This window comes from Amblyraja radiata, chromosome 38 (genome assembly GCF_010909765.2).
Source record: "Amblyraja radiata isolate CabotCenter1 chromosome 38, sAmbRad1.1.pri, whole genome shotgun sequence".
In the NCBI taxonomy this organism is placed as follows: domain Eukaryota; kingdom Metazoa; phylum Chordata; class Chondrichthyes; order Rajiformes; family Rajidae; genus Amblyraja; species Amblyraja radiata.
Window position 1 is genome coordinate 6,697,538 of NC_045993.1, and position 27,153 is coordinate 6,724,690.

General features: G+C 47.4%; 1 protein-coding gene across 1 annotated transcript in view; it reads left to right on the plus strand.

Moving 5' to 3' along the window:
- Window positions 1–3,627: 3,627 nt before the first annotated feature.
- mrtfa (myocardin related transcription factor A) overlaps window positions 3,628–27,153 on the plus strand; it is a 139,206-nt gene continuing 115,680 nt past the window's right edge. Inside the window, exons 1-3 of the mRNA XM_033013384.1 lie at window positions 3,628–3,750; window positions 23,703–23,775; window positions 24,094–24,174. The gene's annotated coding sequence lies outside the window, so the exon portion shown is untranslated. The remainder of the gene's footprint in view (window positions 3,751–23,702; window positions 23,776–24,093; window positions 24,175–27,153) is intronic.

The window sequence follows — 27,153 nt, forward strand, 5'->3', positions numbered from 1 at the left end:
TATCTGCCGAGAGTGCTTTAAATAAGTAGGGCCCCAGAGAGACACCAGAGAGAATAATTTGCAGACTTTGGGGGAAGAAGTAGAACAATGGGACTGATTGATTGATTAATACAGCATGGAAACAGGCCATTCAGCCCATCTAGTCCACGCCGACCATCAATCACCTGTTCACACCAGTTCTATGTCATGCCACTTTCGCATCCACTCCCTACACATCAGAGGCAATTTACAATTAACCTACAAACCCACATGGCTTTGGGATGTGGGAGGAAACTTGAGCACCCGGAGAAAACCAGCACGGTCACAGGGAGAACATGCAAACTCCACACAGAGCGGGTTACGCTACTGGAAACCAGCATTGATTTCCTGAGCGAAATGGTCTTGCTCGGTGCGTTAATAATTCACGCATAGCTGCAAATCGCAAATCCACTTGTGCACCAATAATGTGTAAGAAAGAACTGCAGATGCTGGTTTAAATCGAAGGTAGACACAAAATGCTGGAGTAACTCAGCGGGTGAGGCAGCATCTCTGGAGAGAAGGAATGGGCGACGTTTTGGGTCGAGACCCAGACTGAAGAAGGGTCTCAACCCGAAACATCGCCCATTGCCTCATCCGCTGTGTGCACCAATAATGAACCATTCTAGAACCAAACCAATCAGGCAAGAGGGAAAAAAGGACACAAAGTACTGGAGTAAGTCAGCGGAACAGGCAGCCTCACTGGAGAACATGGATAGGTGATGTTTTGGGTTGGGACCCTTCTTCAGATGTCACCTATCCAGGTTCTCCAGAGATCCTCGTCTGACCAGCCGAGTTACACCAGCACTTAGTGTCCCTTGTGTAAGAAGGAACTGCAGATGCTAGTTTACACTGAAGATAGACACAAAGAGCTGGAGTAACTCAGCAGTTCAGGCAGCATCTATTGAGAACCTGAAGATCTGTCTGAAGAAAGGTCTAAACCCAAAACGTCACCTATTCCATTTCTCCAGAGATGCTGCCTGAAGCGCTGAGTTACTCCAGCTTTTTGTGTCCATCTACTTAAGAGGAAAAAAATGGAGGTCAGAAAAAGGGTTCCCTCATTACTTACAAAGATATTTGTGACAATTTACAATGGCTATTTAAATAAGCAATAGGGAGACTAAGAAGTGAAATACTTCACAATGCAGTATATGGTAGGGCCCTAGGGAGTGTGGAGTCAGTGAAACCTCAATGATCCCAGGAGGTGGCAGCACAGGCAGACAAGGTGGTGAAGAAGGCACATGGGAAATGTGTAGGAAGGAACTGCAGATGCTGGTTTAAACTGAAGATAGACACAAAAAGCTGGAGTAACTCAGCGGGACAGGCAGCACCTCTGGAGAGAAGGAATGGGTGACGTTTCGGGTTGAGACCCTTTACAGATATGTAAAATCTGTATGTACTCTATAAAAATCATAAACAACATATATATATACACACACAAACACAAAAGTTCAGTATATTCATTGCATATTTTTTGTGGTATATTATGCTGACAGGAAGAAACTGCAGATGCTGGTTTAAACTGGAGATAGGCTCAAAATGCTGGAGTAACTGCTGGAGTATATATATAGTTTAACTGGCAGCGGTATCATCCATTGGGAAAGTGCTGTTAGTTTAAATTATTTATATATAAATAATTCAAACTAACATCACTTTCCCAATGGATGATACCGGTGGCAGTTAAAGCCTGCATGTGTCGGTCAATTGGATAATATCTCCATCTTTACAATCAGGGGACAAGATGATAAATGGAGTCTGAAGAAGGGTTCTGACCCGAAATGTCACCTATTCCTTTTTTCCAGAGATTTTGCCTGACCCGTTCAGTTACTCAAGCATTTTATGTCTATCTTCAACAAAAACATAGAACTGTAGATGATGGTTAAAACGCAAAAGGACACAAAGTACTGGAATTTTGCTAGCCCTTGCTGTCTCCTCCCCTTCCTTAACCCTCTAGCTGTCTCCTCCCACCCTCCCATCCGCCCGCCCTCGGGCTCCTCCTCCTCCTCCCCTTTTCCTTCTTTCTCCCCCCCCACCATCAGTCTGAAGAAGGGTTTCGGCTTGAAACGTCGCCTATTTCCTTCGCTCCATAGATGCTGCTGCACCCGCTGAGTTTCCCCAGAAATTTTGTGTACCTTCGATATTCCAGCATCTGCAGTTCCCTTTTGAACACTGGAATAACTCAGCAGGTCAGGCGACATCTTTGGAGATCTGGGGAACATGTTCTCCAGAGATGCTGCCTGATTACTTTGGTTCCTTTGATAGTTGGGTTGTTGCAATGTCAATGAAAATTATTTCCCAATACAAGGGTTACTTGAAGTTAGAGAAATCAATGGTCATCCCACTGCCCAAGCGAAATATGAGGTGCTGTTCCATAAACCTTCTCTGCACTCTGATCTCAAGAGGGATACAAACTGTGTTGAACTTTGGAACTGGTTAAACGACCAGGATGGAGGAAGGGAGGTAGAAGTAACTTGAAATTAAGGAATTCAACGTTCATACCGCTTTGTTGGAAGCTGCCCAAGTAGAATATGAGGTGCTGTTCCTCCAGTTTGCGTTGGGCTTCACTCTGACAGTGGGGGGAGGATAGACACAAAAAGCTGGAGTAACTCAGCTGGTCAGGCAGCATCTCTGGAGAGAAGGAATGCCACCAGCTCGACCCTTAATCTCATCTCACCTCCCCTCTCTCCACCATTCCTCTCCCACTTTCTCTGTCCCCTCCCTCCTCTCTCCCCACTCCTCCCCTATCTTTCCCCACCCTCTCCTCCCCTCCTTTCCTCTCTCCTCCCCTCCCTTCCCCATTCCTCCCCTGCCCTCTCCTCCCCTCCCTTCCCCTCTCCTCCCTTCCCCTCCATTCCCCTATCCTCCCCTCCCTTCCCTTCTCCTCTCCTCCCTTCCCCTCCCCTCCCTTCCCCTCTCCTTCCCTCTCCTCCCTTCCCTTCCCCTCTCCTCCCTTCCCTTCCCTTCCCCTCTCCTCCCTTCCCTTCCCCTCTCCTCCCCCATCCCTCTTCATCCTCCCCTCTCTCATCTCTCCCTCTCCTCCCCAATCCCTCTTCATCTTCCCCTCTCTCATCTCTCCTTCTCCTCCCCACCCCAGAATCAGGCCCACAGATACTAGCAAAGGTACTAGAGGAGCTACTAGTATCTCAGGCCTCCCACAATCCGGGTGGAGAGAGGGGGGAGAGGAGGAGAGGGAATGGAGGGGAGGAGAGGGAGGGGAGGAGAGGGAGGAGAGGAGAGGGAATGGAGGGGAGGAGAGGGAGGGAAGGAGAGGGAGGGAAGGAGAGGAGAGGGAGGGGGGAGGTAGAGGAGAGGAGAGGGAGGGGAGGAGAGGAGAGGGAGGGGAGGAGAGGAGAGGTGAGGAGAGGTGAGGGGAGGGGAGGGGAGGGGAGGGGAGGGGAGGGGAGGGGAGGAGAGGGGGGAGAGGAGAGGGAGGGGAGGGAGGAGAGGGAGGGGGGAGGGAGAGGAGAGGAGAGGGAGGGGAGGGCGGAGAGGAGAGGGAGGAGAGGAGAGGGAGGAGAGGAGAGGGAGGAGAGGAGAGGGAGGGGAGGAGAGGGAGGAGAGGAGAGGGAATGGAGGGGAGGAGAGGGAGGGAAGGAGAGGGAGGGAAGGAGAGGGGAGGTCTTGCTCCTCTGTCAATCTGGGCGAAAAGGGCGGGTGCTTCCGCCGCCATGTTTCCCGTCTGAAGAGGAGCCTGGAGACGGCGGTGGCGGCGGCGGGAAGAGCGGCCACACGGAGGTGAGCTGAGCTGAACTGAGGCCCGGGGACAGTCGTCTGTCTGTCTGTAGGCCGGCCGGGGGATAGAAGCGGGGAAAGGGGAGCAGACTGTGAGTGGGTGCGGGGGTAGAGAGGCGGACTGAGGGGAGGGGGAGGCGAGGTAGGCCTGGCTCTGGGGTAGGGAGTGAGGGGAGGGGAAGGGAGTGAGGGGAGGGGAAGGGAGTGAGGGGAGGGGTGGAGAAGTGAGGGGAGGGGAAGGAGTGAGGGGAGGGGAAGGAGTGAGGGGAGGGGAAGGGAGTGAGGGGAGGGGAAGGGAGTGAGGGGAGGGGAAGGGAGGGAGGGGAAGGGAGTGAGGTGAGGGAAGGAGTGAGGGGAGGGGAGTGAGGGGAGGGGGTGGAGAAGGTACGGGGAGGGGAGACCGGGAAGTTAGGGGAGGGAGGAGTGAGGGAGGGATGTGAGGGGAGGGGGAAGGGAGTGGGGTGGGGAAGGGGAGTGAGGGGGAGACCAGTGAGGGGGAGGGGAAGGGAGTGAGGGAGGGTAAGGGATGTGGGGGGAAGGGGAGTGAGTGAGGGGAGGGGGAGGGAGGGGAGGGGGAGGGGGGGAGGGGGAAGGGTTGGGGAGGGGAGGGGAGTGAGGTGAGGGGGAAAGGGAGTTGAGGTGAGAGGAAGAGTGAGGGGAGGGGAAGGGGAGTGAGGGGAGGGGAAGGGAGTGAGGGGAGGGGAAGGGAGGAGGTAGAGAGAAGGAGTGATGGGAGGGGAAAGGGAGTTGAGGTGAGGAAGGAGTGAGGGGAGGTGCAGGGCGTGAGGGGAGGGAAGGGAGTGAGGGGAGGGGAAGGGAGTGAGGGGAGGGGAAGGGAGTGAGGGGAGGGGAAGGGAGTGAGGGGAGGGGAAGGGAGTGAGGGTGGGGAAGGGAGTGAGGGTGGAGAAGGGAGTGAGGGGAGGGGAAGGGAGTGAGGGGAGGGGAAGGGAGTGAGGGGAGGGGAAGGGAGTGAGGGGAAGGGAGTGAGGGGAGGGGAAGGGAGTGAGGGGAGGGGAAGGGAGTGAGGGGAGGGGAAGGGAGTGAGGGGAGGGGTGGGGAGCGAGGGGAGGGGAAGGAATAGGGGGAAGGGAGTGAGGGGACGGGCAGTGGGAGGTGAGGGGTGGAGATGGTGGGCAGAAGATAGAGCAGATGGCAGAGGAAGTGGACAGGGCAGGAGAGGAGGGCAGTGGGGTTGGGTGGTGAATGGCAGGGGCTGGAGGGTAGGGGGGTGGGGAGGACGAGAGGCGAGGGTGTGGGCAAGGGCTGGATGGCATGGAAAAGGCTGGAGGGGTGGGCTTGGGTGGAGGGAGGTGGGGAAGGGCTGGAGAGTAGGGGAGGTGTAGGAGGGGAGGGCAAGGGCTAGGCTGGAGGGGAGGGTAGGGGAAGGGAGGTGGGGACTGAAGTGAGATGTCTGAGGATTTGGAGTGGCAGCTTTGGGTTGAATTATTCTAGTACTTGTTGGACATGGTGTAGCAGCCTGGAACTGAGATTGGGGCTTGGCTGTGAGTTGGGTATTGGGGTGTGCCATGGGACAGGTACAGGTTAGGAGGCTGGTGGTACTGTGCCTGGCTATACTTAGGTTCCCCACTAATTTGGGGTGTTGACATTTTAAGATAATGGGGTAAGTGACATAAATCCCAAATGACAGAGATGCTGTCTGACCCGCTGAGTTACTCCAGCTTTTTGTGTCGAACCCATAGGGTTATGGGTGACCAGTCTGTGTATATTAATGATGGAGATAAACAGATTTTTTGGATACTTTATGGATTTGAAGGAAGTGTGGATTGAGTGTGAAAGTGGAGTGAGAAAGACAATCAGCTGTGCTCGGCCAGACTCGGGGCACTATTTAGTTGACTGCTTCCATTATGTTCTGACATGAGGCCAATTAAGATTATATGTCCATCTCCGACTTGCAGGGGAAGATGGCCACAATTTTCAGACAGCAGATGGTTTAGAGGGACATGAGCCAAATGCAGACAAATGCGACCAGCTTAGATGGGCGTCTTGCTGGGGCATGGGCGAGTTGGGCTGAAGGGCCTTTCACGCTCTGTCTCTGAAGTCGAAAGAATACTTAAAAAAAAAAAAAAAATCTCAGCCTTGTTTTCAAAACTCTCTAGGCCTTGTACCCTCAGCCCTACAACCTTGGATCTGAGCTTTTTCACTATGTAAAAAGGAACAGCAGATGCTGGCTTACAACGAAGATAGGCACAAAATGCTGGAGTAACTCTGGGAGTAACTGGGAGAGGCAGCCTCTCTGGAGAGAAGGAATAGGTGGCGTTTCGGGTCGAGACTCTTCTTCTGAGCTCTTTCACTTATCGGGTTCCTGTTGCTCCAGTTTTCATTGCTCCAACATGGTTGACTCTGTCTTCAGTTGTCCAGCTTCTGATTCCCCAACTTTGGAATCACCTCGCTTAAACCCCTGCCTCTCCACCTGCGTACATTGTCTGTTAACGCTCGGGTGAAGTATCCTGCGACAGTCTGCTGAGTTAAAGCAGACATTGAAATGCAAATGGTTGCTGTATGTTGGCCTAGATTTCAGAGCTCCTCCTCTGTCACTGGAACTGTTCAGAACAGGGATCAAACCGTGAACAGAGGTTTGAACCAGAACTCTCCTACTATAAAACCTAACCACCGCCTCCAACGACCTCACCCGCTCCCTCCCTCGGAATCCCTATACTTCTCCCTCGTGCATTAATCAAGCTTTCTTTCAAAGCGCTGATGTTATCTCTCTGCTGAATTGTTGCTGAGAGTCCACACTCTCAGCACCGTGTGGAAAAATGCCTCCAAATTTGTTTTCATCTTGCATTTTTGCTCATTTGTTTTGGCTTTTCCAATAAGTGGTTTCTCCTCAACCCACTGTATCACAGCTTCTCACAACTCCGAGCTGCTCTCCTGAGACTTTTGAGGGGAAATGACCCTCCAGAGTTGTTTTTCCTGATGATTGCGTTGTTTTGTTTTGGCCAACAGTTTTGTTGAAAATTTCAGCGTGTTTTTTGTTTCAAAAGCTTTTAAAAAAAAATATTGTTGGAGGAATCTGGATATGGTCCTCGAGCGGTATTTCAGTGAAAGGTCCGTATAATTTAGCATTTCTGTTCTATATCACTGTCTATAATCTCTCGTTTCCCTTTCACCCGATTCGGGGAACAGCGATGCGACGGGGTTGGACAGGCTTGATGCAGTAAGATTGTTCCCGATGTTGCGGAAGTCCAGAACAAGGGGTCGCAGTTTAAGGATAAGGGGGAAATCTTTTAGGACTGAGATGAGAAAAACATTTTTTACACAGAGAGTGGTGAATCTCTGGAATTCTCTGCCACAGAATGTAGTTGAGGCCAGTTCATTGGCTATATTTAAGAGGGAGTTAGATGTGGCTAAAGGGATCAGGGGGTATGGAGAGAAAGCAGGTACAGGATACTGAGTTGGATGATCAGCCATGATCATATTGAATGGCGGTGCAGTCTCGAAGGGCCGAATGGCCTACTCCTGCACCTATTTTCTATGTTTCTATGTTTTGAAGATATAATGCTGTTCATTACTTTTCACACCTTACATGCTTGTTCTACCCTTCCATAGCACTAGTCTCCCTCTCCCTTGACTCTCATTCTGAAGGAGGGTCTCGACCCGAAACGTCACCCATTCCTTCTCTCCAGAGATGCTGCCTGTCCCGCTCAGTTACTCCAGCATTTTGCGTTGACCTTCACCTGCAGTTCCTTCCTACTAATTTAGCATCACCTTTACATTTTTGTCTCTCTTTCCTCCAGAAATAAGCTCCATTGTTTTGAATATTAATACTATATCAGTTCACTTTGCCATTTTGAGTGTATTGTGTGCATGTTGCCTCTATACCCAGTCACACCTATTAATTTCAAGTCTGAAAGTCTGCTTTACATTGAATGTTGTTGCAGGTTTTGTTATCAGGATCTGCCTGCTCTCACACTGTGTAAGGAGAGTTGAAGGAACTTGGTTTTTATATAGGTAGATAAAAATGCTATGAAACTCTGTGGGTGTGGCGGGATCCATGGAGCGAAGGAATAGGTGACGTTTCGGGTCGAGACCCTTCTTCAGACTTTTATACAGTGTCTTTTGTGATCTGACGATGCCCTGCAGTCTGAGGTAGGTTTGTGCTGTCGTGTCTTGTGCAATTTAGAATATGTGGCAACTGTAATGTGAAAAGCTCCCCTCAAACCACATCGTGATAATGACATGGTGATCTATTTCAGTGAAGAGGAATAAATATTGACGCGAGCACTGGGTGGAATGTTCATTGGCACTTTGTCAGAGTAGTTGATCCATGAATATCAATTATAAGTCTCCACATCCTAGGCTACCTGAAGCCTCTAATTCCTTCAACAAAATGGCAGCTGCTGTCATTGTTTTGCTACCTGGTTGGAACAGCTTGCAGGTGTGTGTACTGAGGCATTGTATAGATTATCAGGGTAACCTGGTTCTCAGTGACTGCAAAGGAGATGGTTTCATGCTGATTGAAATGGGCCTTTCTGAAAGGTATCTTTCAGAATGTTATATGAGGAACTTGGCTGCACACAGATGTGCGGTCTAGGACCCCACATCTGGCAGTGTTTGTAGCTTAGAGATGCAGCACGGAAATAGGCCCTTCGGCCCACCCATCCACGTGACTGCATTAGGGTATGGCTGTGTAGGAAGCAACTGCAGATGCTGGTTTAAACCGAAGATAGACACAAAATGCTGGAGTAACTCAGCGGGACAGGCCGCTTCTCTGGAGAGAAGGAATGGGTGGGGAGTCGAGACCCTTCGGTTGGATTAAATTAAAAATTGGGTAATAATAATAATAATATCTTTTATTGTCATTGCACATAAGTGCAACAAGATTTGGTATGCAGCTTCCAACCGATGTCATAACATAAATAACTAATAAAATTTGGATTTAGATATTGATATCCCGAGAACATGGATTGTAATAGAACAGTGAAACAGTCAAAACAGTTCAACAGACTAAAGTGCATATGTGTCTATGTGACATGACTATCCGAGGGAGACAGTCCAGGGGGTATGGGGGGCACTCAGCAGGGCCGGTTCAGAGCCGCTATAGCTCTGGGAATGAAGCTGTTCCTGAGTCTGGAGGTTCGGGCGTAGAAGGCCTTGTAACGTCTGCCGGAGGGAAGTAGTTCGAACAGTCCATTACAAGGGTGTGAGGAGTCTTTATGGATGCTGACGGCCTTCCTGAGGCACCGTGTGTGGTAGATGCCCTCCAAGGCTGGTAGCTGTGTCCCAATAATCCTCTGCGCTCTGTGGACGACGCGCTGAAGAGCTCTCCTCTCCGCCTCCGCCTAAGTGGAGTTTAATGTGGGGAAAGTGTGAGATCATACACTCCCTTGAGGAATCAAAAGGCAGATTATCGTCTAAATGGAGGGAGACTTCAAATGAGTAAAGTACAGAGGGGAATGCAAAAAGCTGCAAATGCTGGAATCTGGAGCAGAATTCAAAGTGGTGGAGGAACTAAGTGGGTCAAGCAGCTTTTTTGAAGGGATGGCCAGATGACATTTCGGGTGTGGATGTCTGAAGAAGGGTCCTGACCTGAAACGCTGTCTGTCCATTCCATTACAGATGTTGCCTCACCCACTGAGTTCCTCCAACACTTTTGTTAAGTGTTCACGGTTCTAGGTGTTCGTGCTAAACGATAGCGCGTAATTAAGAAGAAAATTACATAATGGCCTTTATCACAAAGGGATTGGAGTTTAGAAATGGGGAAGTTTTATATAAAGTGTTGGTGAAGCAAAGCCACACTTGGAGTTTAGTGTAGGAAGGAACTGCAGATGTTGGTTTAAACCGAAGATAGACTGTATGCTGCATTACTAATGCTGTAGTAATGTGCCTGTTGGTGAATTCCATTGTACTAGTCGCTGGCAGTCGCCTAAAAAATCGCCTAGGTGGGACAGGCCCAAGACGGAGTTCAATGTGGGGAAAGTGTGAGATCAGCCTGAAGAAGGGTCTCGACCCCGAAACGAGATGCTGCCTGTCCCGCTGAGTTACTCCAGCATTTTTGTGTCTATCCTGGAGTTTAGTGCACAGTTTTAGTCCCCCTCACCAAATAATGGAGGCATTGCAGAGGAGATTGCAATGGAATATGCAGTCCCAGACTGATTCCTGGGATGAGCGGATTATCCTTTCAAGAGACGCTAAATGGTTTGAATCCTTCCAAATCCCAAAGGCTGGTGGACTAATTGCCACTGTAATTTGCTCCTAGTGTGGAGGTGAGTGGTAGAATCTCAGGGGTGATTGATGAGAATGTGGGGAGGGTTAAAAATGGATGAATAAATGACTTGAGTAAAAGGAGCGCTTGATTTCCGGTGTGGACTCGGTGGGCTGAAGGGTGTAATCCTGTCCTGCATCTCTCTGTTGCTGTCTCTGCGCCTCCCTAGTTCTGGCATATTTCACTCCTTTAATGGCACTCTTCAGCTACTGTGGTCTGAGTTCTGGAATGTCCTCTTTTAACCTTTGAGCCGTGTAACCCTCTCCTTTACTTTCAAGCCGTTCCTAGAAACCTGCAGCTTTCTGCAATACTCTCATTTTGGCCCGGTGTCAAATTGTGTTGATGTTCTCGAGATCCTTTGTATCTTTTTCTACTGACTGGGATTAATGCCTGTGAAAAGGGAGTTGTTCTGCGTGGAGCTTTAGAACAAGATTAGCCCTAACCAAGTATCCCTGTGGCCCAACTTCGATGAATTCTGAACATTTTTAACATTCGCCTGTTGGATCTTGCCATCGTTGAAGATGGGGGATGTTATTGAAGCAGCCATCTCCTATTAGATTTCCATCTCCAGAACCAGGGGCCACACAGTTTAAGAATAAGGAGTAAGCCATTTGGAATGGAGACGAGGAAACACTTTTTCTCACAGAGAGTGGTGAGTCTGTGGAACTCTCTGCCTCAGAGGGCGATGGAGGCGGGTTCTCTGGATGCTTTCAAGAGAGAGCTAGATAGGGCTCTTAAAAATAGCGGTCAGGGGATATGGGGAGAAGGCAGGAACGGGGTACTGATTGGGGATGATCAGCCATGATCACATTGAATGGCGGTGCTGGCTCGAAGGGCCGAATGGCCTGCTCATGCACCTATTGTCTATTGTCTTGATGCACAGAAAGTAACTGCAGATGATGGTGACAGACACAAAGCGCTGGAGGAACTCAGCAGGTTAGGCAGCATCTCTGGAGAAAAAGAAAGGGTGGTCTCTGGCACTGTAAAGCAGCAACTCTGCAGCTGTGCCACTGTACCGCCCCAATAGCTGTGTGTGGCACAATCTCTACAAAACTATTTTTATTTCTCTTTCATAGGCCAAGTTTGCACAATGCTTTAAATTTATATTCTGCCTTAACAATCTTGAAATGGACTCTTTGAATGGAAGTTTCCAAGCATTCTAATAGATGGTTCAAAACTTAATTCCAGTCAGACAATGACAGACTCATTGATTTAATGATGGCGAGAAATCACAGAAATACAGAATAGGTGCAAGAGTAGGCCATTCAGCCCTTTGAACCAGCACCGGCATTCAATATGATCATGGCTGATCATCCAAAACCAGTCCCCGTTCCTGCTTTTTCCCCATATCCCTTGATTCCGTTAGCCCTAAGAGCTAAATCCAATGGTCTCTTGAAAACGCCCAGTGAATTGGCCTCCCCACTGCCTTCTGTGGCGGAGAATTCCACAGATTCACAACTCTCTGGGTGAAAAAGTTTCACCTCATCTCAGTCCTAAATGGCCTAGCCCTTATTCTTAAACTGTGTGACCCCTGGTTCTGGACACCCCCAGCATGGGGAACATTTTTCCTGCATCCAGCCTGTCCAATCCCTTAAGAATTTTATATGGAACTTAATTTGTTAGCTACCTTCCTCTCCCCGGTTCGACCCGAAGGGCCAGGATCAGAAAGAGTAGCTGACAAGGGACCCGTGCAATCACGATCCTACTACTCTGGCAAATGTGGTTTGAGTTTTGTGCGCAATGTCCCAGCTGTTGTGCAAGATTTATTTGCTTGTCTGACTTCTAATCCTCGGCTATTTTTCAAGCTCGGGGCAATGCTTTGTGCTTGAGTGCGTAGTTGTGGAACCTTTGTACAACACGTGCACCGGCAAACAGTTGGTAAAGTGCAGGGAAAATCTCCATATAACTATCTCCTCCACTGACTACATGTTAGTATCCAAGGGAAAACATCTCATTTTATAAGTTATTGCACTGCTAAGGTTTTGGTTTGGAGAGGGATGCCTTTGCTCTGTGTTCATGAACGATTACTGTACTTAGTGGTAGTGACTTCAAGATGTTGTTGTTTGGATAGCTGTACGAATATTTTCCATGCTGGAGACACCAGGAAAACTGTGGAATATACAGTGCTTGAACTTATTTGTCAGGATTTTTTTTTATTTTTATTTGCTTACTTGTATAACAATTACAGCACGGAAACAGGCCATCTCGGCCCTTCTAGTCCGTGCCGAACACTTATTCTCCCCTAGTCCCATCTACCTGCACTCAGACCATAACCCTCCATTCCTTCCTCGTCCATATACCTATCCAATTTATTTTTAAATGATAAAATCGAACCTGCCTCCACCACTTCCACTGGAAGCTCATTCCACACAGCTACCACTCTCTGAGTAAAGAAGTTCCCCCTCATGTTACCCCTAAACTTCTGTCCCTTAATTCTCAAGTCATGTCCTCTTGTTTGAATCTTCCCTACTCTCAATGGGAAAAGCTTATCCACGTCAACTCTGTCTATCCCTCTCATCATTTTAAAGACCTCTATCAAGTCCCCCCCTTAACCTTCTGCGCTCCAAAGAATAAAGACCTAACTTGTTCAACCTTTCTCTGTAACTTAGTTGCTGAAACCCAGGCAACATTCTAGTAAATCTCCTCTGTACTCTCTCTATTTTGTTTACATCCTTCCTATAATTAGGCGACCAAAATTGTACACCATACTCCAGAATTGGCCTCACCAATGCCTTGTACAATTTTAACATTACATCCCAACTTCTATACTCAATGCTCTGATTTATAAAGGCCAGCACACCAAAAGCTTCTTCCGGTTTTTAGAGGTCAGAAGACAATGGTATTTTGGTTAATTAAAACGAACAAATCACTTGAGATGCAGCAATTTTAGCTTCCACAGGGAACAGTTTAGTTTAGTTGAGAGGTACAGTCCGGAAACAGGCCCTTTGGCCCACCGAGCCTGTGCCGACCAGCGATCCAGACTAGTGGCACCGTGGCACAGAGGTAAAGTTGCTGCCTTACAGCGCCAGAGACCCGGGTTTGATCTCGACTAAGATCTGACACAGACTGCTGTCTGGGCGGAGTTTGTACGTTCTCCCCGTGAACGCGTGGATTTTCCACGGGTGCTCTGGTTTCCTCCCGCACTCTAAAGACGTACAGGTTTTGAAGGTTATTTGACTTCGGTAAAGGCTGTAAATTGTCCCCAGTGTGTAGGATAGTGCTTGTGTACGGGATGGTCACTGGTCAGTGTGGACTCAAAGTGCCTATCGAAGGGCCTATTTCTACACTGTATCTCTAAAAGATGTAACTATATGACAGGCAGACAAAAATGCTGGAGAAACTCAGCGGGTGAGGCAGCATCTATGGAGCGAAGGAATAGGTGATGTTTCGGGTTTTCTTGTAAACAAAAATGCAAACTTTGGACACATGTTAGAGGTATTTTTGAAGAAAGGTATCAATCAGCCTGAAAATGCCAATTTATTTCCAATTTCCGGCATCTCTCATTTTGTGTCTCTAATTATGGGATTGCGTGGATTAGTTGAAGATTGGCAAGAAGTCATTTGTGTCGAAAGGCCAGCATAACTTCGCTGAGCCTAATGTTTCTCTAATAACAAGGAAATGCCAATGCTGGTTCATACCAATATTATTTACTTCTTAATTTACAAACATTGCTGAAGAAGGGTCCTGACCCGAAACGTCACCTATCCATGTTCTCCAGAGATGCTGCTTGACCCGCTGAGTTACTCCAGCACTCTGAAACGTCACCTATCCATGTTCTCCACAGAAGCTGCCTGACCCGCTGAGTTACTCCAGCACTCTGTGAAACGTCACCTATCCATGTTCTCCAGAGATGCTGCCTGACCCGCTGAGTTACTCCAGCACTCTGTGAAACGTCACCTATCCATGTTCTCCACAGATGCTGCCTGACCCGCTGAGTTACTCCACCACTTTGTGTCTGTCTAATGTTTCCCCGTTGTGAATTCTTCAATAATACTTTTATAAATTGCTAATTGTTTTTTTAAACAGAAATGCAAAACAGCCAGTTTCGGCATTAAATTCAGCAACAGTGTCACAGAGTTAGTGATAAGAAATAAACAGTTCATATGTTTGAATGATCTTAAAAAAACGTTGACTGTTAGCCAGGATATTGTTGAAACTTGTTTGGCTTTGCGAAAGTTGCAAGCAATCTTTGATTAGATTAGATTAGATTTTAGATTAGATTTTATTTGTTGTCATTTGAACCCAGACGTTCAAACAAAATTTAGTTTCTGCAGTCATACAAACAAGAAGAAGAACCAAGACACAACACAATTTACACAAACATCCATCACAGCGAATCTCCTCCTCACTGTGATGGAAGGCAAAGTCTTATCTCTCCCCTGCACTCCCCATTCTCCTCCCGATGTCAAAGTCATGTGAATGTGAATGAATGGACAAATAACGCCTTTATTCTTGTGTTTAAGAAGGAACTGCAGATGCTGGAAAATCGAAGGTACACAAAATCGAAGGTCTGAAGAAGGGTTTCGGCCCGAAACGTTGCCTATTTCCTTCGCTCCATCGATGCTGCTGCACCCGCTGAGTTTCTCCAGCTTTTTTGTGTACCTACGCCTTTATTCTTGCCTGAAAGATGATGGCTCTGAAGAAGGGTCTCGACCAGAAACGTCACCTATTCCTTCGCTCCACAGATGCTGCCTCATCTGCTGAGTTTCTCCAGCATTTTTGTCTACCTTTGATTTTTCCAGCATCTGCAGTTCTCTCTTAAGCATGGCTCTGATAACGCCGTGTTGAAACATCAGCCAGTTGAGCTTGTGTGTAACGGGCACAGAGTGCTGCAGTAAGTCGGGCCAGGCAGCAGCTCTGGACAACATGGAAAGGTGACGTTTCAGGTTGAGACCCCACTTCTTGAGCTAGTGTGTACTGTTTTGGAATACAAGTCCTACAGAACAGCAACTAGGTCATAGGCTGTTGCTTCATTTGAGTAAAACAAAATGCTGGAGTAACTCTGCGGGTCGGCAGCATCTGTGGAGGGAATGGACAGTGGATGTATCGGGCGGGGTCCTTACTTCAGACTGCCTCATTTGAGCGATGGATCTTACCATTTCACACATTGTGACAATAGACAATAGGTGCAGGAGTAGGCTATTTGGCCCTTCGAGCCAGCACTGCCATTCAATGTGATCATGGCTGATCATCCCCAATCAGTACCCCGTTCCTGCCTTCTCCCCATATCCCCTGACTCTGTTATTTTTAAGAGCCCTATCTAGTTATCTCTTGAAAGCATCCAGAGAACCTGCCTCCACCGCCCTCTGAGGCAGAGAATTCCACAGACTCACCACTCTCTGTGAGAAAAAGTGTTTCCTCGTCTCCGTTCTAAATGGCTTGCTCCTAATGCCCCTGTCCCACTTAGGAAACCTGAACGGAAACCTCTGGAGACTTTGCGCCTCACCCAAGGTTTCCGTGCGGTTCCCGGGGGTTGCAGGTGGTTGCCGGGGGTTGCAGGTAGTGGAAGCAGGTAGGGAGACTGACAAAAACCTCCGGGAACCGCACGGAAACCTTGGGTGGGGCGCAAAGTCTCCAGAGGTTTCCGTTCAGGTTTCCTAAGTGGGACAGGGGCATTATTCTTAAACTGTGTGGCCCCCTGGTTCTGGACTCCCCCAACATCGGGGACATGTTTCCTGCCTCTAGTGTGTCCAAGCCCTTAAGAATCTTAAACGTTTCAATGAGATGCCCTCTCATCCTTCTAAACTCCAGCCTTCACATCTTTCACACAGTCCTAGTGTGTGTGTGTGTGTATGTGTGTTCAAGTGTGAGAGCAGCCCATGAGCTGCCAGAATGCAGGGAGCATCACGGCACAGTCTGCTGAGCAGCACTTGCAAGTCAGCCATCGAGACAACCAGGATAATGCTGTCAGTTTCTTGCTGATGCGGCAACGCTGATGGACTCAGTGCCTTCCTGGCTAAAGCCATCTTATTTGGCATGGGCCGATGATGAAAGCCGACATTGCCCAGGATACTTTGGCTCTGTTTCAGGCTAAGCAGTGGAATTATAAGGGGAGGGGATGCTTTTATGAGCTTTTGTTATGATATGGACACACTGTGATGGTAACATAACTAGGGCATTCCATCATATCCATCTGATCAAATATTAAGCTAGGATTATCACTTGTCACCTTGAGACATCCAGGGGATAGCTAATCATCTGACTTTAATAGAGTGTATGTCTAACCTTATCACTGTATGGTTTGGAAAGAGATGTCTTTGAAAGTATAATGCTTTCTTTCTCAGGTAGACAAAAGTGCTGGAGAAACTCAGCGGGTGCAGCAGCATCTATGGAGCGAAGGAAATAGGCAACGTTTCGGGCCGAAACGTTGCCTATTTCCTTCGCTCCATAGATGCTGCTGCACCCGCTGAGTTTCTCCAGCACTTTTGCCTACCTACGATTTTCCAGCATCTGCAGTTCCTTCTTAAATGCTTTCTTTCTCTGTGTGAGAAAGAACTGCAGATGCTGGATTAAAATCGAAGGTAGACACAAAATGCTGGAGTAACTCAGCGGGTGAGGCAGCATCTATGGAGAGAAGGAATGGGTGACGTTTCGGGTCTCTCCGTAGATTCCTTCTCTCCATAGATGCTGCCTCACCCGCTGAGTTACTCCAGCATTTTGTGTCCTTGCTTTCTTTCTTGTCCCGTTTAGTTTAGAAATACAGCGCGGAATCCGGCCCTGTGGCCCGCAGAGACCAGCGATCACCGCACACTACAATTTAGACGCGAGGGACAACAGAGAAGGTTCACCAGACTGATTCCTGGGATGGCAGGATTTTTATATGAAGAAAGACTGGATAGACTCGGCTTGTACTCGCTAGAATTTAGAAGATTTAGGGGAGATCTTATAGAAACTTACAAAATTCTTAAGGGGGTGGACAGGCTAGATGCAGGAAGATTGTTCCCGATGTTGGGGAAGTCCAGAACATGTGGTCACAGTTTAAGGATAAGGGGGAAGTCTTTTAGGACCGAGATGAGAAAAACATTTTTCACACAGAGAGTGGTGAATCTCTGGAATTCTCTGCCACAGAAGGTAGTTGAGGCCAGTTCATTGGCTATATTTAAGAGGGAGTTCGATGTGGCCCTTGTGGCTAAAGGGATCCGGGGGTATGGAGAGAAGGGAGGTACAGGATACTGAGTTGGATGATCAGCCATGATCATATTGAATGGCGGTGCAGGCTCGAAGGGCCGAATGGCCTACTCCTGCACCTATTTTCTATGTTTCTAGACTTTTACCAAGTCAATTAGCCTACAAACCTGTACGTCGTTGGAGTGTGGGAGGAAACCGGAGCTCCCGAAAAAAAATTCATGGGGAGAACATACAAACTCTGTACAGACAGCGCCTGTAGTCAGGATCGAATCTGGGTCTCTTTCTTTGTAAGGCAGCAACTCTACCGCTGTGCCACCGTGCCGCCACTTGTAGCTGACGTGTTTTTGTGCTAGGTAATTGACTATTTGAGTGCAGCCACTCTGGTTATTTCTGAAGCCTGGAAGCTCGACCTGTGCCTGTTGGAATCTGACTGCAAATGCTGCGCTTGGATCGGTTTGGAATTTGAGAAACGTTATGACCCCTGCCACTGGTTGGATCAAGCCGGGCCTTCTCTTTATAAATAAACAAAAAAGGCAGCTGTCACAGATGTCATTGCGAGGTGGTGGAGTGCATTCGTAAGTAGAATCGGGCATCGCGTGAGCTGGAGGGAACATCGGAGCAATGAAGCAGAGAAGCAGCTTCTCGGTTGTCTCCACCTCGCCAGGTGCTCTGGGCTGGGCAGACAGGGAGTGAGTGAGCAATGGCCACAGTGGAACCCATTAGAATCTGCCAAACTGTTGAAGCCCTGGGTTGAAGTAGCAGCCTTTCCCTCCAGACCCTGGCTTCCTGACCAGATCATGAGGAAGGGTCTCTGTATGACCCTTGCAACACTTGTCCCTTTACCTCCCCCCTCGACTCCGTTTAAGGACCCAAGCAGTCGTTCCAGGTGCGACAGAGGTTTACCTGCATCTCCTCCAACCTCATCTATTGCATCCGCTGCTCTAGATGTCAGCAGATCTATATCGGTGAGACCAAGCGGAGGTTGGGCAATCGTTTCGCCGAACACCTCCGCTCGGTCCGCAATAACCAAGCTGACCCTCCCGGTGGCTCAGCACTTTAACTCCCCCTCCCACTCCGTCTCCGACCTCTCTGTCCTGGGTCTCCTCCATGGCCACAGCGAGCAGCACCGGAAATTGGAGGAACAGCACCTCATATTCCGCTTGGGGAGTCTGCATCCTGGGGGCATGAACATCGAATTCTCCCAATTTTGTTAGTCCTTGCTATCTCCTCCCCTTCCTCAGTCCCCCTGCTGTCTCCTCCCATCCCCCAGCCTTCAGGCTCCTCCTCCTTTTTCCTTTCTTGTCCCCGCCCCCCCCCCACCCCCGATCAGTCTGAAGAAGGGTTTCGGCCCGAAACGTTGCCTATTTCCTTCGCTCCATAGATGCTGCTGCACCCGCTGAGTTTCTCCAGCTTTTTTGTGTACCTTCGATTTTCCAGCATCTGCAGTTCCTTCTTAAACTCTCTGTACAGCAAGCTGATTTGATCCGTGTCTGGTTTTGCTGCTGATGACCTGATCCATAATCCATGTCAGGTTCTCCACACCACCACCTAGCGGCATGCGGGCAGCCATGTAGTTAGATTCGGAGCCGACCGTACTCATTTCGATGGTCTCTGTATGTATTCAGATTAAAGTACTTGTTATGATATATAATGACCCCGTATCATTAGTACTTTGCACAGTCTCGTCCCGAAATGTCACCCATTCCTTCTCTCCAGAGATGCTGCCTGTCCCGCTGAGTTACTCCAGCACTTTGTGTTTATCTTTTGAGAAAACAGGACCCCCAAGTATGTGTAGACACAAGGAACTGCAGGTGCTGATTTAGCAAACAACAAAGTGCTGGAGTAACTCAGTAGGTGAGGCAGCATCTCTGGAAGATATGAATAGGCAATGTTTCTGGTCGGGACCTTTCGTTGTCTGAAGAAGCACAATATGGACCAATGAATGCATTTTATAAATATACTAGACTAGAACCTGATACATTCTCTGGGGAAAAATGACACCAAGTGCTGGAGAAACACAGCGGGTGAGGCAGCATCTATGGGGGGAAGGAGTATGCGACGTTTTGGGTCTCAAAATGTCTATTCCTTCTCTCTATAGATGCTGCCTCACCCGCTGAGTTTCTGCAGCATTTTTTGTCTACCTGCAATAATTCAGTGGATCATGCAGCATCTGCAGAAGGAACATATGGGTGGCGTTTTGGATCAGGGTACTTCTACAGACTGAATGTCCCTGGATGGTGATGGGTGGGGCAGAGGTGGGGTACATTTGATTAAGATGGGGACAAGGGGATATGGAGAGTAGTGAGCAAAGTTTCAATTGCCTCTGGGTGACTAATAGTTTATTGCGAATGTCAATGGTGATGGAGTTAGGCGAGGAGTGGTTGTTCTTCCCATCACCCGCCATCCTGTTTTCCTCTTGCTCATTTATTCCCACAAGCGATGACCAGAGTTGAGTCATGTAAAGTACAGCAACGTTACTGCAGGACAATAAGTCTGTAGTAGTCTGGCAGATCCAGAGCCAACAAGATCATGGGGGGGCCCCTTCCACCCCAGCAACAGACTGTTCCAGCTGCTACGGTCAGGCAAATGCCTCCGTTGCCATGCTGTGAAAACAGAGAGGATGAGAAGGAGTTTCTTCCCACAGGCCATTAGGACTGTAAACTTCTATCTCACCAGGGACTAACTTACAGTACCAATTTACTGTTGTGTGGTGTCTTTTTAAAATTGCTGTTTTTTTTCTCTTTTTTTCCTCCCACAAATATGTAATTACTGATTCTGTTCCATTCTGTTTTGTAGTTTTTTTGCACAATCCGCAAGCATCGCCACTTTTCATTTCACTGCACATCTCGTATGCGTATGTGACGAATAAACTTGACTTGACTTAGTGTCCTGACCCAAAACTCCACCCATCTGTTCCTTCCACAGATGCTGCCTGCCCGACCCACTGAATTGCTCCAGTAAATTCATAAACAGTCTGTTTCACGAGCCAGCAGTGGATGTTCATCAGTAGAGTCATTGCAGAAACTATCATGCTTAAAGTTTTTAGTGAAATGACCTCACCACCCCCCCATTGATGAACTGTACACTGCAAGGGTCAGGAAGCGAGCGGGTAAGATCATCTCTGACCCCTCTCACCCTGGCCACAAACTCTTCGAATCACTTCCCTCTGGAAGGCGACTCCGGTCCGTCAAAGCCGCAACTGCCAGACATCAAAAAAAAAATCCACGAGCAGTAGCTTTACTCAATAACCAAGAGTCTGTAGCCTCCTTTTTCTCTGGTATTTTATTTCCTTCACATGTTTAAACTATAATGTTTTATTCTTAATGTTTTATGTTTTATTCTTAATGGGTGACTGTATGTCGTGTTGTTACTTGCGAGCGGAGCACCAAGGCAAATTCCTTGTATGTGTACATAGTTGGCCAATAAACGTTTTTAATTAACATCATTCATTCATTTTAATATTCCAGAAAAAGAAGTATTGAGTTGGGGGAATGGTTTCTCCGTGTCATCGTGATTTTTTTTGTTTTTAATAAATGCAATTTCTCTTCTTGTCTGAACTTGCTCTATGTCGGCTTGTGATTACTGACGTTTGTTGCGCTGCCTGTGGCGGGGAAATTAATTTTTGTGGAATGAATTTGTTGCAAAACCAGATGTCTCTTTGGTTTGGTGATGGAGGAGGAACTTGTTCTTGGCCCTGTTAAAACCTCCTCAGACTAATGTTTGCATGCAATGATGGGAAGCCAGTTGTAGTTGAGGAATGCCCTGATTATCGACATGCTAATGGTTTATGTATATAGAACTAAAGATTTATTAGTGAGTTTGCTTGCATAAGTTGAAGTGAGCTGTTAAGGAAAGTTTAGACTTGATGTAGATGCTACTGATAGATAATGTCATCCATAGGCCTTAGAATGGAGCGTTTATTTCTGTTTAAAATGGAGAGAGAAGCTTGTAGTACAGTAGGTACACAAAAATGCTGGAGAAACTCAGCGGGTGCAGCAGCATCTATGGAGCGAAGGAAATGGGCAACGTTTCGGGCTGAAACCCTTCTTCAGAAGTACTACTTTGTAGTACAGTAATTTGCTCGTTATGTGGAAACAAAGAACTGCAGATGCTGGTTTAAACTGAAGATAGACACAAAAAGCTGGAGTAACTCAGCGGGTCAGACAGCATCTCTGGCGTAAAGGAATAGGTGGCACAAAATGGCGTAGAGTGCTGGAGTAACTCAACGGGTCGGGCAGCGTATCTGAAGAGCATGGATAGGTGATGTTTCAGGTCTTGACCTGAAACGTTGTCTATCCATGTTCTCCAGAGATGATGCCTGACCCGTTGAGTTAATCCAGCACTTTACACCTTTTTCCTCATGATGTGGTTGTATGTATTTTCATAGTTTAATTCTGAAGTAATATTCAAACAATCCTTTTTGCATTTAGTCATTTTCAGTCTGGATAGTTGCCGCTCACGGTAAGCTCCTGGAGGGCGGCATGGTGGCGCAGCGGTAGAGATCCAGGCTCGATCCTGACCACGGGTGCTGTCTGTATGGAGTTTGTATGTTCTCCCTGTGACCACGTGGGTTTTCTTTGGGTGCTCCAGTTTCCTCCCACACTCCAAAGACATACAGGTTTGTAGGTTAATTGGCTACGTTAAAATTGTAAATGTCCCCTAGTATGTAGGATAGTGTTGGCGTACGGGGTGATCGCTGGTTGGCATGGACTCGGTGGACTGAAAGGTCTGTTTCTGTACTGTATCTCTAAAGTCTAAATTTTCCTTGAAGAGATATCCTGTGTCAAAGTGATTGTGGTCTGGGATGTGAATTCAGATGCACACAGAACCGACTAGCTGTTTAGGTGCTGTTTAATGTGTCGTCCTAGTCAACAAGGGTGAACAGCTTGAGTTTGGTGGGAGGCTTCTGTACCATGCTATAGTTTTCATCCTCTGTCACCCCATGGCTATTCCTCTGATCCCCTCTAAACATCGTAACCTGTACCTTAAACCTATGCCCATAAGCTTTACATATCTCTGCTATGGGAAAGAAAAATCCTCCTATCTATGCTCCTCTCTGAGATCCTCGGTTTCCCCACGACTGTCGCTAAGGTAGCAGAACCCATTTATCATTTTCTTTACTTCCCCTTTCCCAAGAAGTGTTTCGAGGTCCAGAAGTTTAAGATTATTTGCTTGTAATCATTTTACACTTGCAAGCTGAATTCAATAAGTGGCTTTGGCCTTTACATCAATTATACTAATGTTTTCACCGCTTCTTTATGAGTTTGTCACTAAAGGTTATTGCCCCATTTGGTAAGTTTCCCCTAGGGAGGTTGAGTAACCAATCTCCCTTCCACTGGGGATGCAGTCGGAAAACGGTTACATAAAATGCTGCAAAAATGTAAAAAATTAAAAGAAACCAGGCATTTTAAGTGGCTCAGCTTACAAATTGTGGTGAGGTTTGTGCGGTACTGTGGCGCAGCAGTGGAGATGCTGCCCTCCAGCGCCAACGACCCGTGTCCCGGGTTCGATCCTGACTGCGGGCGCTTGTCTGTATGGAGTTTATACGTTCTCCCCGTGACCTACGTGGAGTTTCTCTGAGATCCTCGGTTTCCTCTCAAACTCCAAAGACATACAGGTTTGTAGGTTAATTGGCTTTGTATAAATGTAAATTGTCCCTAGTGTGTGTTAATGTGCTGGTCTGTGCGGACATGCTGGGCCGAAGGGCCTGTTTCCGCGCTGTATCTCTAAACTAAACTAAAAAGCATCACAAAAATGCTGGAGAAACTCAGCGGGTGCAGCAGCATCTATGGAGCGAAGGAGATATCTCCTTTGCTCCATAGATGCTGCTGCACCCGCTGAGTTTCTGCAGCATTTTTGTGTACCTTCGATTTTCCAGCATCTGCAGTTCCTTCTTGAATAAAAAGCATCACACGTGGGTTTAAATTATTTTGTGAGATATTTTAATGAGGGCATTGATTTGTTGAAGAAACTGGTTCTGTATGTCTCTTCTCTCTGAATATTTTCTTGCATGTTTTTGTGAGAAAAATCAAACATTAAACATTAAACTTACAAAATTCTTAAGGGGTTGGACAGGCTAGATGCAGGAAGATTGCTCCCGATGTTGGGGAAGTCCAGGACAAGGGGTCACAGCTTAAGGATAAGGGGGAAATCCTTTAAAACCGAGATGAGAAGAACTTTTTTCACACAGAGAGTGGTGAATCTCTGGAACTCCCTGCCACAGAGGGTAGTCGAGGCCAGTTCATTGGCTATATTTAAGAGGGAGTTAGATGTGGCCCTTGTGGCTAAGGGGATCAGAGGGTATGGAGAGAAGGCAGGTACAGGATACTGAGTTGGATGATCAGCCATGATCATATTGAATGGCGGTGCAGGCTCGAAGGGCCGAATGGCCTTCTCCTGCACCTAATTTCTATGTTTCTATGTTTCTATTATTAAGCTTTTTTTTTTTGCGCAATGTATTTGCAGAGTCTTGGACTTTCAGTGGCTTCTCAAGGAGGACTTTTATGTGGTCACATATTATCCATATCTGTTTCAGTTTAGATGAAGACACATCATTGCACTCGAGTCATTCATTGTGATACTTTTTCCCTTTTATTTACAGGCTTTGTGTTGGAATCAATTGACCTTAAAAATGGAACAAAGCTGGAGAAGAAAGCAACCAGAGATCTATACAGGTACCTTAAATATTTTGTAACGGAGAAAGAAATCGATAAAAAAATGAGGGTGCAGAATATTCAGGGCCATATTTGGATCCTGTTGAAAGGGCTCATTTTCAGCTTGCATGATAGGTTAATTGGCTTGGTAAAATTGTTAAATGTCCCTTGTGTGTAGCATAGTGCTGGTCGGCACGGGCTCGGTGGGCTGAAGGGACTGTTTCCGCACTGTATCTCTAAACTGAACGCAACTGGTTTTGGGAAGAGTCACATTTCTAACCGTTAAGGAATTGCAGTTTGTTTTATGAACCACATTTTTCCCTTTTCTTTTCCCCACAGTGTGGTAGTGCTAACATTGATGTGGATTTGACGGGTACTCAATCTAGCTGAGGTGCTGCTGCCGAATTGACCCAAATCGAGGTATTTATTAATCATGGTCTTTCCTTTTAACCTGTTTTAAAGTAACATCAGATTGATAAATTGCAGAAGAGGTTAACCATTTTTTAAATCTTGGTTATTGACCTTGAGTTGATTGGTATAGTTGTATCTGACGTCGTTTAATTTAGAGGTACTGTGCAGAAACAGGCCCTTCGGCCCATCGGGTCTGCACTGATCAGCGTTCCCTGCACATTAACACTGCAACACACATAGTGACAATTTACATTTATACCAAGACAATTAACCTACCCCTTTGGAGTGGGGGAGGAGATTGCAATCTCAGAGTGTGTGTGTGTGTATATATTTATTCAATGGTATATGGACACACTGATCTGTTCTGTATTTATTTATGCCTACAATACTCTGTTGTGCTGAAGCAAAGCAAGAATTTCATTGTCCTATCTGGGACACATGACAATAAACTCTCTTGAATCTCTTGAATCTTGAAAACCCACGGGGAGAACATACAAACTCTGTACAGCCAGCACCCGTAGTCGGGATCGAACCTGGGTCTCTGGCGCTGGAAGCGTTGTAATGCAGCAACTCTACCGCTGCGCCACGGGGCCACCCCTTAAACAATTCTTCCTTGAAACAATTCCTCATTTCTGTAAATGGCCATTAGATGGGAAAGAGTTGACACATCTTTCTTCCTTTCCCCTGGGGGGATAGCCTTGCATCTGAGCTCTCCCTGTGCGTGTGTGGGTTTGACTTGCAGAACTGTCAGTGTAAAAGTAGGACAGTGTATTAATAACCCAGTGCGCTGAGACAGGTTAGAAGAACTGCTCCTGTCTCTTCCTAATGCACGTGCAACCAGAACAGTCAGTTACTTCCCAGGAGAGAGGAGGTCGCTGCGTATTTGTAAGTTGCTACAGCTCAGCTGCATGCGTGGGTGTGCACATTAATTTGCAGCCTTCCCCAAATAACTGTAAATTGGGAATAGGAGGCAGGAATTTGGGTGGAAAGTACAATCGCGGGGAAAGTGGCACTGACATATTTGATGAACTTCATTTGAGGGTATAAAAATAAATGGCAAATGAGATAATAGATGCATTTTTTTTACATTGTGCAATATTTCTCTGATGATGTGGGCAAGATTAGATTGTAAAATACTGAATGTTTCTCAGTTTAATCCAAAGCAGAAGTTGGGGAAGAAGATAAGCAGGAAACTGTAGGCCAGTTATCTTAACATCTGTCTGGGAAAACAACATAATTTATTATTAAAGATGTAATGGCAGGACAATAGACAATAGGTGCAGGAGTAGGCCATTCGGCCCTTCGATCCATTCAATGTGATCATGGCTAATCATCCCCAATCAGTACCCCGTTCCTGCCTTCTCCCCATATCCCCTGACTCCGCTATCTTTAAGAGCCCTATCTAGCTCTCTCTTGAAAGCATCCAGAGAACCTGCCTCTGAGGTGGAGAATTCCATAGACAATTAGGAAAAAAAATCAATGTGAAAGGGAAATGACATTTGACCAATCCAATGGCGTTAATTTGAAAGGATGACGAGCAGTGGACAAAGGAGTACGTGGGTATCAGTGCCGGATTTACGTATAAACGAAACAAGCTATAGCTTAGGGCCACCACTTTCTAGGGGGCCCCCCGAAAAAAATTGAAAAAAAACGGGGTGTACATTTCCAAAATATAAGCGCCTTGCACATGCACACAACCACGGCCAGCATATCATCGGCCGCCCTGCGCATGCGCACTGCAACGGCAACTGGTCAACGCTGGGCACTTTCTCTCTCGCTTTGAATTGTGGGAGATTTGGCCGCCATGGCTGTCCGGTCGCTGGTGGGTATCCTTGGTTCTTGGTTTCTTGGTCCTCCAAAATATTCCAAATGGAATTTAAACTGGAGGTGGTACCTCATGGTGGTACCCCATCTCCCCCCTCCCCCACACCTCTCTCCCCCTCCCCTCTCTCCTCCCCCCCCACCCCCCTCTCTTCCCCCTCTCCATCTCCCTCTTCTCGCCCCTCTCCCTCTCCTCCCCCTCCCCCTCCTCCTCCCAACTCCATCCCTCTCTCCCCCACCCCCCTTCCCTCTCTACCCCGCCCCCTTCCCTCTCTCCCTCCGCCCCCTTCCCCCTACCCCTCTGTCCCTCTTCCACCTCTCCCCCTACCCCTCCCTCCCCACTCTCTCCCCCCCACCCCTCTCCCCCTCCCTCCACACTCTCTCCCCTCCCTCCCCTATCCAGAAGGCATCTGCTGAGTGTTGCATCAAAGATTGAAGGTAATGGGTCATGAGGTGGCACATTGGCATGGATAGAAGACTGGTCATTAGGAAACGCAATTGCCATTTCTCTGGTAAGCCGCAGGGATTAGTACTGGGGCCTCAACATTGAAGATAGACTTTTGTTTTAGTTTACAGTGCAGAAATGGGACCAGTGATCCCCGTACATCAGCCCTACCCTACATGTACTTGGGACAATTTTTTGATTTACATTTATACCAAGCCAATTAACCTGCTAACCTGTACGTCTTTGGAGTGTGGGAGGTGTACAGATGTGTACAGCAATTTGTTCTTCCCCCGCACAATTAAAGCATGGAATAATCTCCACCCTACTATAGTTACCCAACCAGATGCAACTAAATTTAAAGTAGCTCTTTTTTCCCAATAACCCTTTCTGGCTTAAGCCCTCCCTTCACCACCTCCAGTTTAAATTCCATTTGGAATATTTTGGAGGACCAAGAAACCAAGAACCAAGGTGGAGTGAAGATCTCGGAGAAAACCCACGGTGAGGAGAAAATCCAGTTAAAGGCGAGGCCAGTGGACAAACGCGCTTGGATTTGTATGAAAAACAATACTGTTGAGAGATTCAAGTCTTTGAGATACAGCGCGGAAACAGGCCCACCGAGTCCGCCCTGACCTGTGACCACCCAGTACACTAGCACTATCCCACACATTAGGGACGATTTGCAACCTTTTGCCAAAGACAATTAACCTACAAAAAATTAACGT